The sequence below is a fragment of the Zosterops lateralis genome (assembly GCF_965231275.1).
Source record: "Zosterops lateralis genome assembly, chromosome: 1".
Classification (NCBI taxonomy): domain Eukaryota; kingdom Metazoa; phylum Chordata; class Aves; order Passeriformes; family Zosteropidae; genus Zosterops; species Zosterops lateralis.
Window position 1 is genome coordinate 83788633 of NC_139762.1, and position 27303 is coordinate 83815935.

The following is a 27303-nucleotide window of genomic DNA, read 5'->3' on the forward strand; positions in this document are numbered from 1 at the left end:
GCTTGGGGCGGGCATCCCTGGTTGCAGGGATCCCATGTCCTCAATTACCTCATTAATTTTGCGGAGGTCATGGAGGAGCCTCCACCTGGTCTTATCTGCTTTCTGAATGACAAACACTGGAGAGTTCCACGGTGAAGTGGTCTCTTCAATGTGGCCCTTTTTCAGCTGTTCTTCCACAAGCTCATTGAGCGCCTTTAACTTTTGTTTAGAAAGTGGCCACTGCTCTATCCAGACTGGTTCATCTGACAGCCAATTCAGTTTCTGTATAGGGCGCTCCTCAGTGACCACTGCCTGAAAAACCTTTGGAGGGTCAGGAATGTTAATCGTGACTCCCCATTGGGACATCAAATCTCTTCCCCACAGAGGTTCATCAAAATCCAAAACAAATGGGCGTAGCGTGGCCATTTGCCCGTTTGGCCCTTCAATTGTCACTGCCTTTTTTGACTGCTTGGCTAGTTGCAAGCCTCCAATACCATTTACATGTTTGGCAATGTCCTGCAGTTCCCAATGTGATGGCCACATCCTTTCTGGGACGACCGTCACATCAGCAGCTGTGTCCCAAGCTCCTTTAAGGAGTTTGGATTCCCCACTCATAGTAAGCTTACAGAAATCTTTTGGCCTGTTTGAGCCTATCTTTTTTACCACAGCGACAGTGGTGTCTTTGTCGCTTTCTCCTTTGCCACTCTCTGTGGCACTTTCCTCTGGACTAGTCTTTACTACAAGTCCTTGCACTGCAGGGATGGCCTGGGCAATAATTTGCCCTTTTGGTAGGAAGGTGGGTGGGTTTTCACTGCGGAGCCACACAACAAATCGCTCTGGGTCAGTTGTGATTGTCCCAGGGGCGACCTGTATGTCTGAGGGGGTGAACTTACAGTCCCCAATGACCACAAATTTTGTCTCCACCATGTGCCACGTGCCGGGTTCCTTTGAGACCATGGCTGTTTGCCACTGACTGTCCCGCAGGTGAAGAGGCTCAGCCAACTGGAGCCTAAAGGGCTCATACCTGTCCGCTGTTGTCAAGGATCCTGATGGCTCAGGCAATACTATGTGCCTCGGTTTCCCTTGTTTTGTCAGGTCCTGTGAAGAGAGAGACAAATCTGATTTAGGTGACCTTTTTTCTTTTTGGGTTGTTTGGGCTGCCCGATTGGGATCGTCACGCTGGGCAGTTCCGCGCTCTCAAATCAGTTTTTTGACACCCTGGTGTTCTTTTTGTTCTCCCTCCCCTCATGTTCCCTTTCCTGTTTTAAGAAATTGTCAAATTGTCCCTTCAATGGACATTGATTGATCCAGTGACCGCTTTTTCCACACAGAAAACACTGGCTGTTAGCTCGTGCAGGAGCGTTCTTCTTGTGTGGTTCTGGTGTTTTAGGTGTTTCCACAGCCGCAGCGGTGATTTTCTGGCGCGTTTTCCCCTCTCTAAGGGCTGGTTTCCTGCAGCGTGGGACGACGGCACTGACGGCTTGTAGCATCTCTTTGAGAGGAGGTGTTGAGCCTGGTTCTCTGGGTATCAGATTTATTGCAGCAGTGCACTCCTCGTTCGCATGAGAGAAAGCCAACTGCTGAATCACTTGTTTCTGTGCCTCCTCTCCATTAAATTGCTGTTCCACAGCTGAAGCAAGTCGCTCCACAAATTTGACATAGGGTTCTTGTGGTTCCTGAAAAATGTCTAAGTAATATTGTGAGGGGCCATCGGGCCGCATTTTCAGAAAGGCTTTGCATGCTTGATTAGCTACAAATTCAAGGACATTTTGGGGAATGTTGGTGGCCTGGTCTGAGGCTGCTTTCCAATCCCCTTCCCCTAACAGGTGGTTTAGGGTAATAGGATTGCCTGCATTATCAGTTGCTGTGGTTGGGTCCTCCAGCAAACCTGGCAATGCAGCTTTCAGCAGTTTTTTCCAAGTGACCTCCCATAGCTCAAATTCCATTTTGCTTGAGAGGCACTTGAAAATCTGCTTCAAATCAAAAGGTACAACTGTGATTCCACCAAAGGAAGTAAACAACAAGCCTTCGAAATAAGGGCTATGTCTCCCATACTCCTTTAATGCCTTCATGAGGTCTTTAACAAGCGTCTGTGACAACGCTTTCCAGGTGGCTACCGTGGTTCCCTGCCCCCTGCTCCTTCGGTATGTCACCGGAGTAACTGTGGGTACCCCATCTGTGTTTGCACCCCCGAGCTCCTGCTTCTCTCCCTCCCGGACCCCAGCCGCTGCCTCAGGTTCCCAGTTGTAAGCTGGGGGCGGCTGCCAGCCTGCCTGTGGCACGGGCGGCTGTGGCCGTTGAAAGCTTGGAAAAGCATTTCCCAAAGGAGGTGCAGCCGGGGACACCGTGTTCCCGAGTGGGGGGTAGGGCGGGGGCGGTGCCGGTGGGGCTCCCCCTGTGGGAGGTGGCTGCGGGGGGGCGGGCTGGGGCAGGGGCGCCCCGGCCGCGCCGTGGGGGGGCGGCAGGAACGCGGGCTGGGGCAGGGGCGGCGCCTCGCTCGCGCCGTGGGGGGGAGGGAAGGGGCTCCACGGCGCTGTGGGGTGCTGCTGCGGCGGGGGGAGAAAGGGAGGGGGGGCCACGGGGTCCGGTCCTTTCAGCCACTGTCCCGGGAACTCGGCAAAAGCGGCTGCAGCGCCGGCATTCGGTGGGGGGAGGGGAGCGGGCGGCTGCGGTTCCGGGGGGGGGGAGGCAGCAGCCCAGGCAGTCCCAGCACTGGGCGGTCCCAGCACTGGGGGAGGCGCCGGCAGCCCGGGCAGGGGCGGGGCAGCCGGCAGCCCCGACGGGGGAGGGGGGGCCGGCAGCACCGGCGGCAGCGGCGAGCCCCACGCTGTTGGGGTTTTGCCCTGATCCCCTCCCGGTCCCAGGAGCAGGGGTGGGGAAGGTGGGGGGTGCGGGGCTTTTTCGGGACCACAAGGCTCGGGATAGATCGGTTCCGGGAAAGATGGCTGGGGAAAAAGGGGGTGGGGATGATAAGGAGTTTCTCCGGAGGAAGGAACCGCCCACTTCGGGGGCGGGGCGGGCAGGGGGAAGGTTCTGGGCGGAGTTGGGGCGGTGCCCTCACAGTAGGAGTTGGGTAAACCCCACCCCTGGCTCTGAAGGGGCGGGGGAAGAGGTGGGGGAAGGGGCGTGGGAAGGGGCGGGGGCAAGCCTTGTGAGGAAAAAGGGGGCGGGTAGAGGGAAGGGCCAGTAGGAGGGGGCTGAAAGGCATTCTGGGAACAAGAAGAAGGGGGAAGGGCACAAAGAGGCTGCACCTCGTGGCTGCCGCCATTATGGAGGCCTTTTCCTTTGTTCTCTGGGGAGGGGGGGGTCTCCGTGTCTCCCTTTGGGGGTTTCTCACAGCCGTTTTCGCTGCCGGACCCAACCGGGGTAGTTGGGGACTGGCGATCTTCCTCGGCGAATGAGAAACGGACTCTGGGTTTGTTGGCTGGGGAAATCGGGGGGGTCGTGGGGGGGGTTTGGGCGTTCTGGCCAGCCAGACTGCCCCGGGAGCCTCTCGCAACCCGGCCGTGGCTGCGGGGAGCGGGGGATCCAGGAATTCTCAAAATGCTTGGCGAGGGGGAACTGTGGGGGGCCGGAGCATTTTTTAAAATACCTGGGGGGGTTTTGGGGGTTTTAGGGGACTTAGGGGGCTTGGGTGACCTGGAGGAAGGAAAAAGGGGAGACCTGGGGGGTTTGGGAGATTTCGGGGAGGCCGGGGGATGGGACCGGGGGGGTTGGGGGGACTTGGGAGAGGCAGGGGGAGGGGTATGGGGGGAAGGGACTGAGGGAACGCTTTGGGAGAATGCAACTTTGTTATCTTGCATTCCTGTGATCTCTTTTAAGGCAGCTTTTATTTGCCACGGCCAGAATGCAAATTTTGCAGCCAGGACGTCTCCTGACTTCCCTAATTTTTCCAACTTTTTAGAAGCATTTTCCCAGAACCAAATGCTGTTCACTTGGTCCGAATTAACATTCGGAAAATGCAAAAACAAATACCTAATAAACTTTTTCAGTTCCTTTTTTGAGTATTTAACTTTGGCAACAATTAAAACTCCAATTAAACTTTTAAAAACCTCTTTCTGGGTGGTGTTTAGTCCATTTCCCATTCCGACTAGCTGTTATCCTTTTCCACCACCCCTTCCCAGCAAAACCACCCCCCAAATCCCTGTGGGCGTCCTTTCCTAGGGGTAAGGGCTTCCTTCGGGTGGACCCCCGGTCCCCCCCTGTCCCGTCCCTCCTAGGGTTCCCTGAGGCTTCCCAAGCCTCTGTGGTGGGTATCCTCCCCTCCCTTAGAGGAAATATACTCACCAAGCCCTCGGGACACTGGAGACGTTGCTGGGGCAACCACAAGCCGGAAGGGGACTCCTCTGGGCAGGAGCTGTTCCCTTCTTCCACCAGGGGTGCTTTTTAGCAACCCCAGTGGCTCCGTGAAATGCTGAAGACCTCGGGACACGACAAGGCGACGTCCTCTCAGAAGGTCTCTGGGTCACAGGGTCCGAGTCTTCCTCAGGCCTCCGTGTCAGCTCCCACGGCACAGCGGGTCAAAAGGCGTCTGCAGGCCCCACGAATGGGCGCCAATCTGTTGCTTCGCGTATCTGTCTCTCAGGTCAGCTCAGCGCCAGCTGAGCCACCTGCTAGCTGTGATACGCCCAACAGTACCCTCGCGTGGGTTTTTGGCTCCGCAGCCCCTTTGCCTTAGCTGTCTCGGCCGTGGTTAGAAAGAGGGGACACTCCGGAGGCTCAGGGAGAAAAGGTTTTATTCGGGTAACTCAGGGGAAGTCCCTGGTTCCAGGCCTGTGCCTCTGGGGAGTGACCCCGGGCCTCGGTTACAGTGGGTTTTTGTTCCCCCAAAATCTCAGGGGTGGACACAAGTTACAGAGACCAATCACACAAAGCCAGGTGGGTAAGGTCAAAATGCAATACACAACATTAACAAATCAGGTGGATTTGGGATGTGGCCCTGGGAGACTCACCAATCCCTGTCAGACACCTCTCCTGAAGGTCTGGGGTCTGGGGGATGGTGGACATGTGGGGGAGAAGTACAATGGGATGGGGGAAAACACAATAGGACGATCGAAACCCAGGGCAGAGGATTAGAGTTGTCTTGGCAACTCTTATCAACCTCTGATAAGCACATTCCAAGACAGTAACTTTACCTGGCTAGGGTTAAAGTCCAATTCACATCAAACCTACAACTAAGAAACTTATGATACTATTCCAGCACCCCCACAGTAGATATACCAATAAGAAGATCTTCTACAGAGGGATATTCACTAACCCTTATTTATGCCTGCTTAAACTGCAAGGGCAACTGATTATCTCAGATTTATAATAAAAATGTTAAGAAACTAAGGGAATAACTTCATCAGTGTTTCTAGATTAAGATTACAACACACTTCATGACTCTGATTAGTTGCAAAGTAATGCTTTCAGTGTTTGTTTTATTTGTGTACAATGCAAACAAAGCCTTGAGAAATGTTAAAAATTAAATCTCCTCTTAAAATCTTTGTAGTCTACTCTCTTTATAATCATAAGGCTTGCAATGGCAAATTAACACTCTGAATTGCTTTATTCTGAGTATAATTAATTTTCTTTCATGTGTGGAATGTACGACTTGCTTGAGCTTGTAATGAATATATATATTTTAATTGGTTTACTGTTGCCAAAACCTCAGAAAATATACAGTAGCCTGAAGAGTCATGCAACAGAAATCTTCCTGCTCCATTTGTTTTACCAGACATATATCAATTATTTACCAGGCAGAAGATACAATATTATTTAGGGTCACTGAATCTATGGAAAATAGCATCTGACATTTCTGGAACAGAGTGATATTGCAAGAGCTTCCTGGGATTCTTTTATCAAAGGTGAGTCGCTGAGTAACCTCCAAGTTAGCACAAAGAAGGTAAGTTTGGACAAATGCATTTCCCTTGCCCACAGAAAATGTGCCCTAAGACATGAATACTAGGGTAATACTAGGGTAGTACTCAGAAATCCATTGGATTTATAGTTCTAAAAATAAAAGAATAGCATTGCTTTAGTTCTTTCAGTATGGGATTTTCTGGTGTCTGAATGATATACCTTTTGCCTCCAAAATTTTAGCGTGAGTCAGTTAGAGGCCAATATGACTTTTATTAGTCTGAAGGGGAATAGTCAACCTCTTGCACACCGACATATATTTTTTATTTCATAGGGCAAAGGCCTGATCTCATGTCCCCTGTGGTCTGAGAAAATTCTCTTTCACTGAGATGCACAAAATGAAGGCAGGTCCAAACTTGGTTCAGTGGGTTTAGCTGGACAGGAGTTGTTAAAGTTAGTCAAAATCTCTCACGTATCAGCTTGGCAAGATTAAAAGCACACTCTCTTTCCACACTCTGTACCCGAAGCAGAGTGTAGGATAGCAGGTATAGGCAGTAAAACTTAAATGGCCACATCTTACTCTCACCTAGCCTGAGGCACATGGGAACTGTTTGCAATGGAAAGGTGAAGTTTTTTTTCCAAATTCAACACCTGCAGAATCTGTACACACACTTTATATACTTGTGGTTATAGTGAGTGTTTAATAATAAGCAGGAAGAAATATTTTAGCCTGTGAAATGCAAGATTAATAGGGGTTTTTTTTGCCTGAGAATCCACATGGGCACAGAGTAATGGCCAGAAATCAGAGCCTGTGCCAGGTTTCCAGCACCTGCACTGACTTTGAGAGAGGCAGCAGACAAACACTGGCCAGCTACGATGCTCCTTCTGTGACTGAATTAGCCCCTAACGGCATTAAGACTAAGAATCCATGAGGACTGAGTTCATTGCTACAGGACTGAAGATGAAAGCTAAAGCAAAGTTTTAACCCAACTCATCTTAAACTAAGTGGAGCCCTAACTCTTCATCTCTATTCACTGAGGTGAGCTGACCTGCCCCTGAGGAGCACTGCTGAGCACTACAGCTATGTTGTTCACTTACCTGGGTAAATGAATGGGGAGGATTCCTGCAGTTTGGTGCAGAGAAGAAAAAATCCGTTAAGTTCCATTAACCAGCTCCCTCTTCAGCTAGTATAGTGTGCCAAAATGTCAATAGATACAGAACTAACAATGGGCCTCACATGCTGGTCATTATGCTGGAGTCTATCAAATGAATGAGGTTTAAATGTGAGGGATATTGTGTCAACTTAGACTCCATCTGGTCTAGAAAAAATGCTAGCCACTTGCCTTGAAGAATTTAATGGGACAGAACTAACTTCTGCTGACCTTAAAGCTGACCCAAGCAGATGTTGTAAAGTTATGCAAAGTCTGTGCAGCTCTGGCTGACAGTTTTGAGGGAAGATTTGCACAAGACAGTGAGGGCTGGCTGCCCAGAATGAGAAATCTGTCCTTATGTTATGAACAACTGAAAGCTATGTACTGATAGGTGAAACTTTTGTTCAGCTGCTGATGCAGCAGGGAGTGTGTATGAAAATGATAAAATTATTATGTGGTCATAATTACATACAACCATGATTTTATTTTATTTTTTGACAAGTATGTATTTTGTATACAAAAATATTTTGTTGCCAGGGCAAATGAAGAATGCTTCTACTTTTAAGTCCCTTTTTAGAAGTCAAGGTATATTAGAAGTATTAACAGTACTGCTGTGGCATGTGTTTACACAACCAAGGCCTGCAGAGTATTTTTGGAGAATTGCCCCAATAGTCTTCCTGTAGTTTTCCTGTTTGAGGCCTGATACTAAGAGAGGGATTTTTTTTCACCTATCATTCTAGACCCAACTAGCAATAACTGGTAACTGAGGCAGTCTAGACTATCCTTATAGCAACTTCCCCATTTACACATATTATTCATTAATACACAAAATTTTGTTTTCTACAAATATTATTGCTCTCCTATTTAGCTCAGTGGAACAGTAGAAATGCATGAGCTAATCTCAGCCATTAGAATTTGAAATTGCAAGTTATTTAAGAAGGCCATGGGAATTGTGGAGTTTTTCATGTGTATGTATGTATAAGCACACACTCGCAGTAAAATTTGTTTTACTACAGTGTGTTGTGTGAAGAAAACAAGGAGGGGAATAAACACAATAAACATAATAAACGTACAGTCTTCCCCCAACCAAGCAGTAAAAAAAATCGCCTTCCTGTTGTAATAGAACAGCTGGCTACCAGCTAGGCTCCAGCTGTAAGTGGAATAACTCTACTGTGCCACACCAGGAAGCAATTTGCTGAAGTGGGAAACACAAGGTTTGTACAGAAGGCAGTCTCCAGAAAGCAGGGACACCATGGCTACTGCTAAGGAAAGGCCAGCCATGAGCTAAGGGGCACCTCAAGGCCTGTAGAGCACATGGCTCACCTGCTTAGGCTCCCAGCATGGAAAGCAAGACCTGGAGACAGCAGCCAAACTGGACCACAAGCCTGTACTGTAAGGATATACAGCAGTGTTGAAACCAGTGTGAGACCAGCCTGGAAACCAAACCACAGGTCAGGGGCTGGCCCTGCCATCCCCTGCAGGGCCACAGGGCCAGGGCCAAGCCCAGGCTGGGATCCAGGTGCTCCATGGCCAGCAGGAACTGCAGCTGAGCCAGACACATCAATCCTCTGATACACTCAGGCAAGAAGTGGAGATTTCTGGCAGAGGTCAAATAGAGCTCCAGGGCCCATAGGTGCTGGAGAAACCCCCGTTCCCTCACCTCACCTTGGTCAGAGCCATGCCATTCCTGGAGTTTGTTACTGGGGCAGAGTGGGACAGCAGAGTGGCAGTGCCCTGAGGGCATCTCCTGCCTCCACCATCCTTGCTTGGCCCCACTCCAACTCCACGTGGGGCTGGGAGCCTGATCCAATGGTCAGGGCTGTGCCCAATGCCCCATTTTCTTCTGAATGCTGGCTGTAGGACTAAACAACAGCAGAAATAGAGAAACTAAGGAATGCCACTGCAATTTTAATTTCCTCAAAACTGATAGGTTTGCAGGTGTCATTTTTTTTTAAAAAATCAGATCCTATGCTGCAAAACTTCTTACCTTGTCCATGTCATTTTCAAGGGAGAAGACCTCAGGTGCATTAGGCTGGAGATCCTTGCATGTGATCCCACTTCCCTTGTAACATTTTACTGCTATGCAAGACTGAAGGTGAGATTCATAGACTGCAAAACAGAGTATACTTGGATGAACGTCCTGATGAAGAGGATGCCAAACTGAGAGAATCTCCCACTGCACCACTGTCTTCTCTTAGCAGTGTGTTTTCTATTCACTCTTTCACTCATATTCCTTTATGGCCTCTTGCATAGCTCTGCTTTTGCAATTGGGTGACAAGCTTCCCACACAGACCAAAGATTGGTTTGCCTTGTCAAAAACCACAGGGAGGCTTTAAGTGTCTAAAGCTGGGTTTTGTTTGAACAAAAACTAAGATAAAACTGAAAATGCAGAAACTGCATTTCTGTAAGGCAAGGCAATAAAATAAAAAAGGGGGTTTATGTAAGATGCTTTCAATGTATCTTTTGTCTCATGCTTGTGCTATGTCTGGCAATTTTTAAAAGAAAGAATAAATGCAACTTAGATCTCCAGAAAAAATTTCTTCTCTGTAACCTCGAAGGTATAGCTTGATGTTTCCTGCCTTCTCAGAGGTTACTTGGTCTCTGCATATGCTACAGGTGCCTGACCTGTTTGTCAAGTTGGGTTTTGAGCCCCATTCTTCACTCCAAAAGGCTCCTTAAGCTTTGTATGATAAATTAAACTTGGAGCTACAATCTCCCATATTCCTTTTGTCTCAAGGCACAGAGCACCGCACAAAGCAGTTAGTAAACTTCCTCACTGCCTGGACAACCTTTTTTAAAAAGTAATAATTTTATTTTTTTTTTTAAGTGTTGAATAAGGAAAAATCTGTATTATTTGAAGCTGTAGCTTAAATGATTCTGGGCAGAAAAAAAGAAAAATCTGGTGTGTTTGTTAGGAATTGCACTGTCCAGGTTTTGTCTGACAAGGAGTATACAATCTTTCAGTTTTTAATTAAGTTATAAACTATCATCACAGAATTTATTTGTTCAGTTTTGTTGGGTAGATGGACTAAATAAAAGTCTGTTTATGTTTGTCTGTAACTAATAGATGATGCCCTTTATTGTTTATACTAGCAAAGAGAAATTCTTCATTTAGAGTTGATTTTCTTTGCTGCCCTGGATTTTTTAACTCATTTAGGGTAAATACTTTTCCTTATTTTTTTCTGTAATTCTATGCTTATATCATAACTAGCCAGTTGACTAAGAGGGTTAATCCATGCTTATAATGTGTAATTCTATGCTTATATCATAACTAGCCTGTTGACTAAGACATACACAAATGCTTAGATGATAAGGTATGGTGACTTTCTGCATTATCCATACTAAGTATGAAGCAGAACATAAACAAGGCCCTTACTACTGTTGGCTGTCACTTATGTAGTCTGCAGTCCCCCTGCATAGTCTCCAGTGGCAGAGACTGACCCATACATACTAGAGTTACTTCCTCTGGAGTGAGTATGGCATTTATTCATAGTCATGTTAAAACCCTTAACTTTCTGATCAGTTTTTACAAAGAAGCCCAGCTACAATTGTGGGTTGAAATTTAGTGCATCCTTTGTAGGTGATTGCTTTGGGTTGTTGGTTTGAAAACTCAGGAGTTATGAAAATTCCAACTTATTTCTCCCTGCTCTGAATTGTTGTGTCTTTTATGTCTGTCCCTGTGCATTCCCCACCCCTGCAAGAATGAAGCATGTCTTTCAGTGCTATTAAAGGTGTCATGCAGAACAAAAGAAAGAATTAGAAAGGAAAGAGAGATCTTTGATGCCTTTGATATAAATAATGTTGCCTTTGACATCAATTTTGTGAGTCATTGTTTCAGTCAATATCCTGGCTCACCTTTCAGAAGTAAATCTTCCTCTACTGTTATTAACAATGGTTTCCTTTCTCACTGCAAAGCATTTTGGCACCAAATTGTTTTGGATTACAATGGCAAAACAATAACAAAAGAATTATAGCTGGATTTTTTTTTTCTCCACTTGATCACACATACTAGATGCCTGGTGAGTGTATGAGTTAATGCTCCCTGCAATATTGTTTTTGTGCTCTTTTGTTTCACAAGCTGCAATGCTGAGCCACTAAAACTCTGGAAAATTCTATTGGCTTTATCTTCTGCCATTTAATTTCCTGTAGTTGAGGCTATCAGAAGATCTTGCAAGCAGAATGGTGTCCTGAAAACCACAAACTGGGGAGATATACTAAGATCTCATGATGTGTTCTTTTTTTCCTCCCAAATTCATCATGTGTTTTGTATTGAAATGTTGATATCAGTTTTATTAGATGAAGCAGAGGAAAACAAGTATTTGGAATACAGTGGTACAGTCTGCAGTAATCAATATAAATCTACTAGCCTTTTAAGAAGGTGACTCAGTAGTTGTATTGCATTTAGATTGCCAAGTTAAGGAACTTCTGAAATTTTCTAAAAGGCAAAAAACCACAAAATTTAAATGCTTTAAAAAATTATTTGTATATATTTACAGCTTCTCTTCTGTACTCTTCCTTGAATTAAGCGCTGCTGTTAAGACATCTCCAGAAAATGGCCTGCATGCATGACTGCACGCTGTCCCTGGGTGACATTTACAGACAACTACAATGTAAAAGTAAGCTATGTCACATTACAGATACCTGTTGTTCAAAAAAACTGTCTGACCCAACTTCAAGTTTGATAAAAAGCCCATAAAGTTTGGCCATCCTTTCAGCTTACTTCAAATTTATTTATATTTTTTTGGGTGATTTCTTCAATGTGGAAGAATATCCTACTTCAAATTAAGTATAAAACTTATGTTTTAAAAGAAAACCAAATTTCAATAATATTTTGGATTTTTTACAATATATTATCCAGTGCATTTTGAATTGAAAGCTGGTCTTAATTTGCCTGTAATAACATCTGTCCAAAACGGCTCATTTTTTTTGGTAACAAAAGGAGTGGAAAACACATTTTTGAAGCATGAATGTTCAAAGCTGGAAGCAAATTCTTAATTACATGCACACTATAAAAGTGTACAAGTAGGGCTCTGGTGGCTAGTTTTGCAAATCACCTTCCTCTTAAATTGGTCATAATCTTGAAACTTGCAGCTCAATCTAAAACTAAGGTGAAAGTCAGATGTGTACTTTGATGTCTCTTGGACTAGTTAATATGCAAGTCAGATGATAGTTTCATTACTCCCGTATGAATAAGCTGGGTGACTGAGTAATGCAGCATGAATTTCAAGCCGTGTATTACAAATGCATTTGAATAATTTGCAAATGATTGTGTGCTAGTCAATTTAATTTCTAATTTTTTGGAAAAGTTGATATTATTGTATCATATCTTTTAGAGCCACCCATAAAGATGGGGAAGCTGAAATTTAAGAATGCAGTATCAGAGAATATACCATACTGTGGGACTCAACTTTTGTGCCAGTGAAGAATTTATGTTACTAACTTTAAAAGTCACAGATAATAGCAAGCAGGGATGCTCTTCTCAGAAAGTATTTTTATAAATTTAATCATATGACTTATTTTAGAAAGTTTATCAAATGAGAGTGTGACAGCAAATTAGAGAGCTGAGCTGTTGTTCACCCCACAGGCAAGACAAGTTTGGATATGTGACATTTTAATTTGAGACATTATTTTTTTCTACTTCATCTCATCATGATTTCAGAATCAAAATAGCAGTAAGGGTCAGTAAGTAGCAATGCACAATGCATGAAGACACCTGACATGTTAAAGTTTAGCATTTGTAACCCATCAGAAAGGATGGGGAACCTGTATAATCTCATTCTTAATTTTATTTTATATAATAAAATAGGAAAGTATTTCTTCAAACAAAAGTTTGCTGTTGGCAGTCTGGTGTTTGGGAGGTGTGGGTTGGAGCGTGCTCCAAGTGCCCCCATGTTGCTACCTCCTGCTTTGCTGCTATTCTGGAAACCTGCTGCCTCTCCGCTGGCTCTCATCCAGGTCCTGGGTCTGCTAGCAGGACTTTGTCTTGCCTGTGACTGAAAGAAGTATGTAGCAGAGGTAAAGGAGGTAGAGAAGGGCAGCAAGATTAGTTTGAGAGCTTGGAAGTGCTATGCTATAAGGAAAAGAAAAGAGCACTTAGTTTAGAATGGAAAGTTCTGAGGAGAGGTCATGTAGCTGAAGCTCAAAACCCACAAGGGCAGTAATGAATGCTGAACTGCTGTTGATAAACTCCCACAGTACTACAGCCACGAGCCACTTGAGGAAACTGCCAGAGTAGTTCAGGATGGATAAGAGAAACTATTTTTCCTGTGTAGCAGTGAGCTTTGTGAATGCCATGTGACAGGGAGGAACAGGAGGCAGGTTGTTTCAGCATACTGTAGAAAAAAAATTCACAGAGTAGGTTCCTAAACTGATAGAAGTAAGCAGGGAGGGTGCCCTTTAACAAGTCTCACTAGGAAAGTGTGGAGGGGACAGAAAACAGATAGTGGGCAGGTTTATGTGATTTTAGTACACAGCAGCTGCTCAGGCCATTACTGGAGAGCAAGTTCAGGGAAGGATAGACCACAGGACTGATCCAGTAGGACATTTCTAATGTCCTCTATCTTAAGTCTTTAGATTATTCCAATAAACAGATGTATTTTACTGAATGCTTGTCCTTTATGGAAAACTTGATTTTTACTCTTTCTCCAAATCATTCTTTTTAATGCACACAAGAGACTGATCAGTGCAAGATGAATGCTAGCTTAACATTCTTAAAAAAGATTAAATTGTCTGGAAATGATTTCATGATTGAAATATTCATGGTAGAGCCATAGAGAGAAAGTGTACTTTTGTGTCTCTGAATCTCTTCAGAACCTTTTGATTTTTTTGCTTTTTGTCTTTAGTTGTCTCTTGTGAGGTACATATCTCATATTACATTTTTTTTTTTCTTTCTAGAGTATCTGAAATCATCCAAATAACTTATATAATTTAAACACTGGCACATCTGAATTATCCTTTTCTGTACTATTTGGGACTTTTCTGAAAGTAAAATTATGGGTTTGTCAGATATGTCAAAGAAGGAAAGACTAGGTATTCTTTCTGCTGTGGATTCAAGTAGAGCAATTTCTACACTTATACATTTTGTTAGATGTCCATAATTGTTACATGGCCGCTCAAAAATGATGCCTTCTCTTGCATCTTGTGTCTAATTTCAGATATCTCAAGAATATTTCTGTGCACAGAATATTAGAAAGTGATTAACAGCTCAATGTGCTTTCATCACAAGGCTATTATTTTAAATGCTTTACTTGCACAAAGCACAGGCAGCTGTGTGCTGTTCTTCTGTGAAGCATAAGTGCAGTGTCTGGTCATTATACCGTCCTAATGTGTTAAATTATACCAATATCATAAAGCGATAGCAATTAAAAAAAAATTTAAACTGCTCTATTAAAAAAATAAAACCCTTGACAACTCCCCAAACCTCTCAAAGGAAGCAACAGATGTTGAACTGAAACCATGAGCCTTTATAATTTAGTCAAACATTCATTTCCCAAATCCTATTTAAAATTTCAGCTTTTGATCAAAGGAAGGAGAGAGAAGGAAAGCACACCATTTCCTATCCTAGATCTTACTTTTCTTTTTTTTTCCTAAACATTTCAAGGCTGCAATTTTAGGAAGCTATAGTGCAATGTGGTCTGGAGTGACCATGGATCTACATGGCCAGTAATGCTTTCCTTGTTTTGTAAGTTCATCCACACTGTCTAAATTAGGAAGAGATGGATTGTGCTTTGACATGCTTCAGCTGGCCACCCCCCGGGAAGGAAATTCAGGTTTGCACAGGAAAGGATGGCCTGCAGTCAAGTCTCAAGCTGTCTTTTGTGTGCTCAGCAGTTCTGATCCCATTGTCCTGACCTCTCTGCCATGCCCCTGAGCTTTTTGCCTCAGTTTCTGTGCCGTCCTGCCCAGAGTTCTTCCCCAAGTGGTATTATCCTCTTGAAAAATGACCTGATGAGATGATGTTACAGGAGTGCCTCAAAATGCTCAGATATTACTTGAAACTTGCACTTTTTTGAGTCAAGTGTACATTCTGTGTATTTCCATGCTGGAACATTACTGTATTCTCCTTTCCAATGTGGAAAAGGACAGCAAGAAATACTATAGGAGTGCCTCATGTTTGTACATGTGAAGGTGTTGTAATTTACAGGAACATTAATATAATTTAGCTTTGAAAATGAACATTATTGTGTTGTTTGGTGCCAAATGACAATGAAATGAGTGTTCCAGGTATGTGGCTCATCAAAGCCATTGCACCTACATGAATGAAAAATTCAGCTTCGATCACAAGGAGCTCTCTAAAGAGTTAGATACAATCTATATGACTGGGGATATCCCAATCCATTTTTAGTTCAGCTAGAAACCAGTTCTTAATTTTTAATGTAACCAGATAAGGAAACCAATCTGTCAGGTAAACAACAGCTTGGAACAACAGCCAACTGCTGTCAGTTTATCAAGTAAAAAAGGAAGAAAACAGAAAACCACCCAAAACAGTAGCACAAGTAAAGGTGTGTGTGTGAAAGACAATTAATATTACTTTTCATGATACTGATAAGTAAAAGGTGATTTTTAAAAATACATTTTTCCCCAATGAGTGAAGTTTATTCCTTAAAAATATTTGAATACTCCTTTTTGACTACGTTACTAAGTTTAGAATGTGAAATTTATAGATACCTATGTTAGGTACAAAATATTTTACTACTTGTCTAATATAAACAGAGGGAAATTGTTCTATTGAAGAAATTTACAGCTTTAATTTAATTTAAATTTAGGCTTTTTAATGCTAAAGTTTTTCCAGAAAGGTTGGCCATTCTAAACAGGTACTAGAAATGACAGCATGTAATGATTAGCAATGTTGCTATTAGGCAAGGCAACTGAATTTCATGGTTTCTGTGTCTATCAGCTTTGCTATTTCAATTGGATTCAGGGAAATTGGAGTAAAAAAAAAAAAAAAAAAAGCAGTAACTAACTGCTCCCAGAAGTACTGAAGAGCTGTAGTATAAAGCAAATAGAGAAGACTCTGGTAAATTCTCTGCAAGTGAGTCAGCTCTTCAGGGTACTATACAAGAAACCTTGCAAGAGAAAAAAGATGGGTTTGTATTCACAGCATTAGTAAATACTGACATAGAAATGAAGAATATATGTGCTGGATTATTTATTACAAAATAATTCTTCAGGTCTTCTACAACAAGGAATAAAATTGTACCATGAATCAGAAATAATTTTGAAACTCCATGTTTTCATTATTAAATATTGATTAAGGCTAAAGAAGCAAAGAGAAAATGATTTGTGAAAATTAGTTTCCTGAATCAATGTTTTCTATGAAATGCTTGCTTTTTTAAAAATTACTTTAAAGAACCACTTGGAAAATCAATAAATGCAATAATTTTTCCCCACTTGTCCTATAGTAAAGCAAAGATTATATTTGGTAAGCAGAAGCTAAGTATGACCTAGAACACGTGCAGATTTCAAGGTGACAAAAGTCAAGGCATCATCTCTTCTGTGATGTGGTATCTGTTCCCATTGAGTTGATGGACACAGGTCAGTACTTCTATTCCTTCACTCACTAATGTGGTTTCTAACGGAGTCCCCCAGAAAGGATCAACAACAGTGACATTGGTTCAGTACTTATTTAAAGGAATTGACTTAGCTGTAATCAAATGCAGGCTGCACACTGCTGACAGAAAAAAATTGTTTATTTTCCAGCATTTTATGTAGACAGTGTACATGGTTTTAATTGCTGCAAGAATATTAGAACTCTGTTTTATGGCTGCTTGGAATGCTGAATTCCCCCTGACTACATATTACAACAATTATTTAAAGGTAGCCTTTAGTACCAACATTTAGCTGTATTTCTCTTGTAATTATAATATGTTTACAGGCTTCAGCTCTCTGGATTGATACACTCTACCACAGCACTCTTTCAGAGTAGCTGTTTTCTCTTGGTGTGCTTTAAATACTCAGATCTTAGGTTAGCTGAGGATTATCCCCTTCGAGGATCTTCCAAGGAGATTTTTTGCTATTGGAAAGAATTGCTGTTATTTCCTTCCATAGGAGGATCAACTTGTTGGCTTCCTCCCCAGTCCCCTTGATAATCCTGTCTGGATTATCTTTTTAAGTGTCAAAACTGACCCAGTAGCCTAGAAAGACACTTCCTACCCTTAGAAGCTTTTGCAATCAGTGCCTTACTTAGGGAAGGGAGCTTTGGGTGCTAGAGTTATTGCTAGGGATTGTCTTTTTTTTTTTTTTTTTTTAGCAAATATTTCCAAAACCAGATATTTTGAGATCTCTTCAGGGATAGAAAGAAAGATTTTCTTGCCCTAGAACAGCACTGAAATATATTCTTTGAAATGGAAGTAGCATGGTTTTATAAACAGCAAGTGACTATCCTGTATGATGTATCTCCATCACAGAGAGTAAATAAGATGCAAGAGCACAAAAATCTAATCTCACACTGAGAAGAACAATTGTAATATACAGCGCCCTACAAAATTATGTGCAGTCACTCTCCCTTTGCTGCTGTTGTTTGGGAAGGAGCACTAAAATTTCCTCAAAACATTTTGTTGGCTTGATTTGTAAGTGTTTCTCAGCATACCTGCCCACCACATGAGTTTGATTTATAAGAGATACCGCTCTTCATGGGGTTATTTTGGTTTGTGGGTTCATTATCTTGTGATCTATGTGTGAAGACAAAATTTCACTGCAAACCTTAGATGGACTGAGGAACTTTGTTCCATCAAATCATATTTCAATCTTAATTTTAAGGTACGAAATAAACTTGGTTCACACATTTAGTTATAAACAGATCACCAAAGTTATTAAGGGCATATGAAAACCATGAATTGGACAGTTTTTCCAAAGACCATATGGTTCTGGCAGAAAAATTATTCTTTTGCGGTCATCTTGTCAGGCTGGTATGCTTTCCAAGCTAATGAGGAATACTATGGAAATCACATGAACATCAGTATCTTTGTCCATACCTGTAGAGGTGATGGCTTTTACCTCCCTGTGAGCAATCTAATATAGTAACTGTTCTCACAGGGCAAAATTCTCTGGCAGGATTATGGTTCTGGGCATAAGACACCTCGTGGGTGGTAATGTGTTTCTGTCTGAATTTTCCTTGAATATTATGGTTCCTACCTGGAGCAAGTGGAATAAAGTTTATTTCCAATAATCACCTGCAAACAGATTTCTAACATGTCTTTCTGTGAGAGAATTTACTCTGGTACTTCTTAAAGGACGAGTTACATTTTAATCCATTTACCTGCATATTGAAGATCTCTGCATACTTGCAGAAGGGCTGCCATACCTGGTGTCTTCGGGCAATTCTCAGGTATTCATAAATGTGATTAAGAAATCCTGGTTTTGTCCAGGAAACATGGAGAGAAACTCACAGAGGAATTTCTTCTAAAACAGAAGTGTTCTTTCTGATTAAGCCCAACTACAAAGGCTTGTATCACCCTCTAGTACACACAGTTTGATAGGAGTGGCACATGGAGTATGATGACAGTGCCTGTTTTAGTAGTGCCCACTAGGATAACCCCTAGTAATTTATTGTTCTTATCAGAAGTATGAATGTGAGTAATGTAATTTAGAAATTCAGTAGTGGGCAAAGAGAACAACCATCAAGACCTAAAACTTCATCAGAGGGATCTGAAAACACAAGTCGTACTTTCAAACCATATTCACACCACATTTTGAGTTGCTGCAGCTGTCAGGATGCTCATTCTTGTTTGTCATATAGAATTGGTACCAAACTTAGGGCAGGTACCAGCTTAGGGTGGAGTCTGAAGCATGCAGCCCAGGATGACACAAGATGGCATCAGGATGAGCATGTATTTTCTTTCATGGAACTATTGATTTGTTCTTTCCTACTAGTGGCAATCACATTGTACACAATTAAAAGTGCTGTATAATGTTCAGACATTTAGCTGTGTGGGATGGGCAATGTTCCTTCTTCTTCTAGTAGTGATCAGAGGAGAATGATTATGAAATGCATGGAGAAATTTAGAAAACTGTAAGTGCTGGGTCATATAAATTGTAAGAGGAGACTCAAAATGATTGGCTTGCCTGACAGAAAAAGTGAGGTGCCTGAAAAGAGCTGCTGGTCCTAACAGTGTCAAAGAAAGAGGAAGCAGGCTGTAGATATCCTCATTGTCGGGGTTGTTGCTGAGCCTCAGTACTGTGTAATGCAGAGTGGTGAGCATGCCCAGCAGGGCCATAAAATCAGCAAAGACAACTGAAGTGTGGCATCATGCAGTGCCCTCTGAGGCAAAGCTAAGAAAAGGTGCCACACACAAGATTTATTGGCTTCTCATTGGGATATGTAAGTGTCTGTTTTAAAGATGTGCCAGCACAAAGCATTCAGACAGGAAGTAGACTCATGGGAAGCTCTTAAAAAACTCATCTCTGCTGTCCAGTGTGCAGATGCATTACCCAAACAAATAAAATTCTGAATGGCATCTGATGGAGAAGACCAACAAATGGCACAGCTTGAATACTGGCATATAAATAGCCTTTCAGTATTTGTCCTTTAGATTTTCAGTACCCAGGAAAGTGAGGTAGGAATGAACTGGATAGCACTAAAAAAGTCTGATGCAGATAAATGGGGTACCTGCCAGATTGATCCAAGAGAGGTCATTTAGTGGCCAGGAGTAGATAGAAAATCTCTTTTGCCTCAAGCAGCTCAGTGGATATGGAAGAGGCTAAAAGGCTCCATTTACTTATCTGAATTTTTTTTGTCTCTGGACCTTAGAATCCAGTGTTGTTCTACAGGCTAGATAAACATGGCTAGTGAAAGACTGTGTCCACTTCTTGCTTCTCTGAGCAGATAAATGTATCAAAGTTGAGCATTGTGTACATAACATATTGCTTTTTAAATTCATTTTCTCTATGGAAAAGGAAATAAAAGCTTTCAGGTTCTTTGGTACCATGGAGTTGTATAACAGTGTAATCTGTCCTGCCTTTGTCAGGATCATTTTATTTAATATTCAGGGCACAAGTTTTTTCATCAAGTATATTGGCATATTGATCAATGTCTGAATTTAGTGGGCCCACTTTTACTTATTCAATGAATAAAACCAGAGGATGGCTCAGCAAAACAGAATCGTACTGGAATCTGCATGGATATTTTGTTCGGATGTGAACACATAGAAGCTTTGAAATTACTTTTTAATTTTTTTCCCATTCTCCTGCAACATGTATTATTCAGCTCTGAACTCATGAGACACCTGGGTACTCTGGTGTAACTGTAGAAAAAGACTGCTTCTTTGCAGAACAGTAAAATGTTTTACCAATCACTAGTACATATTGGTCAATAAAAAAAAAGTAAAAAATCACTCAAGTACAATCCTAGCCAACAAGATATTTTAAAATTCATGCTAGCTCAGAAAATGCTTCTCTAAGCCTGTAGTTAGAGGTACATAGCAGGTTGTTTTTCTAGTTTAGGGATACATGCACATTTACTCTGCACATAGAATATTGAAAAGTAGCCAAACCAAACCACTTTGCGTGTCTGTAATTTTGTTGATTTTACTATATTAAGAATTTCTTGGAAATTATTACCTCATCTTTTATTTCATGAGTCTTCTCTTCAAATGCTAGCTGTAATTTATGATAAATTAAGACAGTTTCACTGCCTTGCTGTGGGCATTTATCCATTCCATTCTTTTAATCACAGTGTGCTCACTTCAGGAGCTTACTGAAATTTTTTAGTCTGAATAGGTGTCCTGGAATGACATAGATACAGACCTGCTGGCATAAAAAGACTATTCAAACTCTGTTGTAATCTCTAGCTAGCTAAAGAATGCCAAATCACTAAGTTTTCAACAGAAGTTTCTAAAATAAATTTCTAATCTCAAACTGTGATTTGTATTTAAGTAATTTATTCTTCTAGTTAAATTATTCAAATCAGAGTTGATGGCTTTCACCATTAGAAGAAAAAAAAAAATCCCCACAACCATGAATTATCAGCTGCACAGCAAATGAGATTAGTTTATCAGCCAACACTGTTACTCCTCTGCTAATGTGTCTTCCAGGTACTGCTTCAAAGAGCTATCATATCTGGGAGCAAAAGTAATTGTTACAACACAATACAAAGCTCTGCTCAAAAAAGAAATGACTTGGCTCATGGGGACCCGGTGCTGAGAAAGCTTTACTTCCCTTCCATTCACTTATCAATGAGATATGGTTCACCATAACGTTCAAATTCTTTTTGGGGAGAATGACAATGAAACTGCGTTATTACCAATATAAATGCTAAATTTGCCTTTTCAATTACAGGCTCATTCTTTTCAGGTGGGAGCAATAGAACAAAAATGATGATCAATGGGCTCACAACAATGTTATACAAAAAATATTCATCCAAAACCCAAGAGGTGTATGTTTTAAAATGGTTCTGAGGAGCAAGTCAATTACAAAAAGAAATTGGATATCTAGCTTAGCCGTGTGTACAATTTCCTAATGTATTTGAGTCAATTAGATGTCCAGGTCTTTTTTTTTTTTTTTCAAATATGGTAAAGCATTTAAGAGTTTAAACCTCTTTAAAACTTAATGACAGTTTCTAGCAGCACCACTGCTAGAAATTAAAGGGGGTATGGGTTTTTCTTTCGGAAACTTTAAGTGGGCTTTTGTGTTTGTTTGGATTGTCTTCCTATTAATATAATAATTTCACCTCAGTCATGATAGAATGGATGTCCCACCTGGGGTAATCCACATGTTAGAAGAACATTGAATACTCCTACTGAGACTTTGCCTGATGAAATGATGTAAAAGAAAACATATGAGAGATCTCTAGTTTCTTTTCACTGGAAAATGCCAATGTAACTGATATGTTTTTAGTACTCTGATATACTCTGGAACTTTATCTGTTACATGAACTAGGGAAATAATTTCTAGCCTTTGATTGCAATTTTGGATTGAAGTTACAGGCATGCATTAGAGGTTGGAAGGTTATTTTCCCACCTCTGTAAAAGCAGACTCTCTCTGTAAAGCTCAATTCTATTTAAAGACTTTTCCTCATGCTTTGTGACACTGTCTAGCTCTTTCCCATCTGCAATCTTTCTCCTACGGAAATATTTGAACATGTGAAAGCTGTGTGTAACAAAAGTCATAGCTGCTGTTTCAACCAGGAGTTGCTTGCACTTCTAGATCGAGTTTTGTGTGTTCATGGCAGACCAAAATCAGTTCCACAAGGGATCTTGGGCAAAGGTTCTTCTGAGCATGAAATTAGAGGAGTCCTGCACTGTTTCCTGCGAGTCCTAAGGACTGTTGTCAAAGGGGCTGTTCCTCATTCTCTCAGTGCTTGACATGTGCACCCAAATTAGATTTGTCAAGCTCTTATTGCTTTTCAGACTTGGGTTGTGTTTTCTCAGCAGTACAAAACTAAATGTTGCAATACTGAACATGAAGGGCATACAACTCCTGCCTCGTGAAGGGGAACAACTGGGAAAAGAGATGGATTAGGGTGGGAGAATTCTTTTTTTACCATCCTTGCACACTTTTATTTAAGCATGAGTTTTTACAAAAACATAGTACTTCATGCCATTCTAAGCTACTAATTCTAATTTCTAGAGCTCTTCACTCTATGAAGAAAGACAGAATTCAGAGATTTTAGTATTTTCTGCATTTAGCTTGATATTCTTCCAAGTACATCTATTTTTAGGCCTTACAAAATGGTTGAAGCAAATACAGTGAATATTTTATATATCTGTTTCAGAAGATTTTTGAAAAATGAGCAGCACAAAGTATTTGGAGAGCAAAGGCTTGTAAAGAAAACAGCAAAGGTTATTTTCCTCTTCAGTAGTCATGATGGAGTGTTTTTTGGAAAGGAGCATGCTCTTTAATTGAGTGTTGTTTTTGAAGAAAAAGACTTAAAAACAAGTGTAGAATATTTTCCTGTCTCTGTAACAGGTTAAATCCCTCATTGTCTGATTTGACTGAAGCAATGACTGTAATAAGAATAATTTGTTGTGTTGAATGCTTAGCCAAGTCCTTGATTTGTGTAAGTAAAAGTTTTAATAAACCATATTTTGTTGTGCACATTTATATCTGTATAATGGGTGAAAGAGATGGCAGTTTCCAAGTATCAGACAGTACAGAATGTGGGCAGAGCAGCTGAGATCACCATTAAGTTATTAGCTGTCATTTACGAACACATAAGTAACAGGTTAAGTTAAATTTCTGGCAGAATATAAGAATTATCTAGTTATATGATTCTATTCCTTGTGTGGCAATACTTGGAAGGACTTATGGATAGGCTTTTGTAAAAAAACCCATACATTACAGAAGGAATGTTTTCCCTTGCATCTTTGATGACGTTTTGTAGATCCAGAATAAGACAAGAAATCTTATTCTTTATAAATTATCATGCATTATCAACTCCCCTTCCACACACGCTCCATCAAAGCTCCATCTCTCCTCTTTTCTCTAATGAAACCCAGCATTTTGATTAATTTTATTTGAAAATATTCTACCACCTCATAGGTTTTATGAGGTGGTAGGCTTCTGTTACCATCAGTTGAGTATTACCCTCAGGTTTTGGGTATCTTTTATATCATCATCTGTGATCTAGAACACGCTGGTCCGGGCTGGGGGAAGAAGGAACTATGATGATTTTGGAGGAGTGGTGTGAATCAGCAGATGAACTGCATATCAGGTTTTCATTGCACAAACTTCTTGCCAAGCACAAGCAGTGTGCTACATTATTTTGGAGTCATGTTATTTTCAAACAATGGCTTTAGTATTCCATACTGCAGCATTGCAATTGTTTATGGTATGACCAGCCATAAATACAGAAACAGTGGAGAAGAAAACCTCTTATTCCCTGCTTCTGGTGCAAGAAGACCGATTTCCTGTTAGGAGATCAGCTGTTTAGAATCTAAACTTTGTCCTGAGGACATTTGATCAACGTTTTCCGAGGAAGTTTTTGCAGTTATTTTTTGCTGCTCAAGAGAGTATGCCTATAAGCAGCCTCAACAGATGGCTCAAGGGCTCTGTTGGTGACTTCATTTCTGTGAGTTCCAGCCACTTCTCTTCCTTTGACCACATCGTAGGCACAATGTTTAATAAGAGAAGTATAATTTAGAAGTTATAGTATAACAGTATTATAGTAACAAGTGTCCTAACTGTACTGTACTACAGCTAGTGTAGCAACTATTGAAAAAAGTACATTCATACTTGTGTATAACCATAACCACCTGACAGATCTTTTTCTGACACAATTAATGAGTGTAACCAGTTTAATAAAATCTTAATATAGAAGCTATTATAAAAAGTGTAAGGGAATTAGGAATCACAATGCTAGAAGTCTACAAAAGAATTTTGCTACCATGAGCTCACAATTTTGCAAAACACCCCTGAAGATATTTGGAATATTCTTATCTAATTGATGATCTGAGGTTGTATATACATTTAAGTGAGATTTCTTGGGGAGCTTGACTTACTGAGGGAAAATTACTGTTTATTAAATCACACTCATTGGTTGTGTACTAATAGATAAATTTGAAAAATGGTAAATTACTAGATACAATTGACTAAGGACAGCAAATTCTGAAATCTAACATACCTCATCTTAGTATTTTGTTGATTTCTATTTAAATGTACTTTGTTATGATTACATCTTATGGTAACAGTTACTCAGGAAGATTTTTAGAATGAAATCTGCAAGAAAATGCCAGTGTTTAAAAATATTTTTGATTATTAAATACAAATACTTGTCCCAAAGTATTTCTAAAAGTCAGGATAGAAAAGTACATCACATGGGAAATCTGAATCCACAGTTGAGAAAATGCTCGTTTTCTTCTTAAACAGATACTCAGAGTCTTTATTTTTATTAAACTTCTGCCAGTTAAAAATACTCAGTTTTATTCCTCTTACTTTCTTACCTAAAGACTGCCTTTTAAACTCAGCTTATTCAGTGTACTTCAGTGTTACACTAATACCATCTTTCTTATATTTAGCTTTATATAACTTTGATTTTTCTTTACATGACATTATTTCTCTGGATTGGTTAGAGTCTTATCAAAATGTCTCTTTAATCGTTGCAGTTTAGTTCATTATTTTCATATCACTCTGATGACTCCTCAGGGAAGCCAACACCTGTTAGGTGCTCACTTTTGCAAAATGTGCTTGTGTAATTTTGCAGACATTAATTTTTTAAGCGAGACAATAGTGTTTCATCTCTGCATTTTCTGCTTTATAAGCAGAAGGCTTCATCTAAAGTTTTTACATTATCATACCTAGTTTTGAACTACTTTGATATTGAAGAAATTATTATGAAATGGTCAAGTATAAAGCAGAAATCCTCCAGTGGAATAATTATATATAATAGTTCTTTCAGCAATGCAGGGCACGTACCTTCTTTAGGGAAACAAACCTTTTCAAAATTCTCTTTAATTTATTTGAGCTCTGATTTAGAGTTTAGAAGGCTGAAGGGATGCTTTCCAATGTACAAAACTTTGGGTCCAAGATAACTGTCTTCACACCACTCAGGTAATATGCTGAGCAGTCACCAACCATATGAAGTTCAACAAGGGAAAGTGCCAGATTCTGCACTGGGATGGATGAATCCTGGATGTATGGACAGATTGTGAAATGGGTGCTAGGAAGCAGTGTCATTGAAAAAGACCTGTGGGTTCCTGAAGGATGGCAAGCTGACCATGAGTCAGCTGCCCTGACAGCCAGGAGGGCCAAGCCTGTCCTGAGGAGCATCAGGCACAGCATGGCCAGTGGGGACAGGGAGGGGATTGTCCCACTCTGCTCTGAGCTGGGGCAGCCTCACCTCGAGTGCTGGGGGCAGTTTTGGGTGCCACAACATAGGAATTACACTAAACTATTAGATAGTGTACAAAAGGGGGGAAATGAGGATGGTGAGGGGCCTTGAGGGGAAGTTCTGTGAGGAGCAGCTGAGGTCACTTGGTCTGTTCAGCCTGAAGGAGAGAAAACCTCATTGCAATTACAACTTCCTCATGAGAGGAAAAGGAGGGACAGACATTGATTTCTCCTCTGTGGTGTCCAGGGACAGGACCCAAGGGAATGGCCTGACCCTGTGTCAGGGGAGGTTTGTGTCAGATACTAGGAAAAAGGTTCTTCACCCAGAGAGTGGTCAGGCACTGGGACAGGCTCTCCAGGGAAGTGATCACAGCACCAAGCCTGAAAAAGTTCAACAGGCATTTGGAAAACACTCTTGGGCCCATGGTGTGACTCCTGGGTATGTGCAGGGCCTGGGGCTGGCCTCAATCCTTTCTAACTATGCATATTCAGTGATTCTGAGGACTCCTGATTTGTTCCATTGCCTTTATCTTTCAGAGAGTTCAGTTACTCTCTATTTGAGATGGGTGGGAAAGCTCTTAGCCAAGGTTCTTTGAACTCTAAAGGCTGAAAAAAGTTATTATCCTGCACAGTCAAATATGCTCAGATACAGAAATGGGAAAGCTCACCTGGCCTAGGCACCCAAAGACACCTGAGCTTAGTGATGTCACTGAAGCTCTTGGGCGGCCCCTTGTGTCCTTTCCTGTACAGTCACAGGCCTGATGTGACATCCTTTGTGAAATGTTCCCTCCTTCTTGAGATGTGGCCATTACCAAAGTAATATTACATCAGGACAGTTTCAACTCTGAGCACTTAGCCCTTTGAGCCTGGTTTTCCTCTCATTTTGACCTATACAATTTCACATCCCAAGATATGTGTGCTTTTGTTACAGATAACTTTCACTACATAGGAGAGAAGAGAACTAAACTTAAGGGAAAGCTTGGTTGAAATAGATGTTCCATAGCTACTAGTACAATTTCAAAGGCATGCTGCATGAGAAGTTTATAAAAATCAGTCATTCCCTTTTTCATACTCTATCAAATCCTAGCTATTAAATCTGTCATCAAGCAGTTGCTCAGCTTGCCAAAGGACGTCTTGAGCTGAAGTCCAGAGAATGGAGCATATAATTGAATCACTACTGACCAGCTGTCATAACAACCCTCTCCTCCCCAAACATCAATGAAAGGAAGAAAATGAGATGTCGTGATTCAAACTTTTTATTCTGACGACATCCCATTGTTGTGTTCTAGCACTGAGCCAAGAGAAATCATCCTCCTCATTACACTTTCCAAAAGCTTATTATGAGCACTTGTGTGCTGCTGATATCGCCCCAGGAGCTGACTGAAACTTCAGAGATGAAGCCAATATGCTCTTTGAGATAATGGTAATGTATGCAAAACAGAAAAAAACAACAACAACAAAAAAAAAACCCTGTCCTAGAAACCTGAAAAATCTCACAATTTTAGCACACCTGAAGAATGAGACAGACATAATTGATGATATATTTGTAATTATCTTATTCTTTTGATCAAAT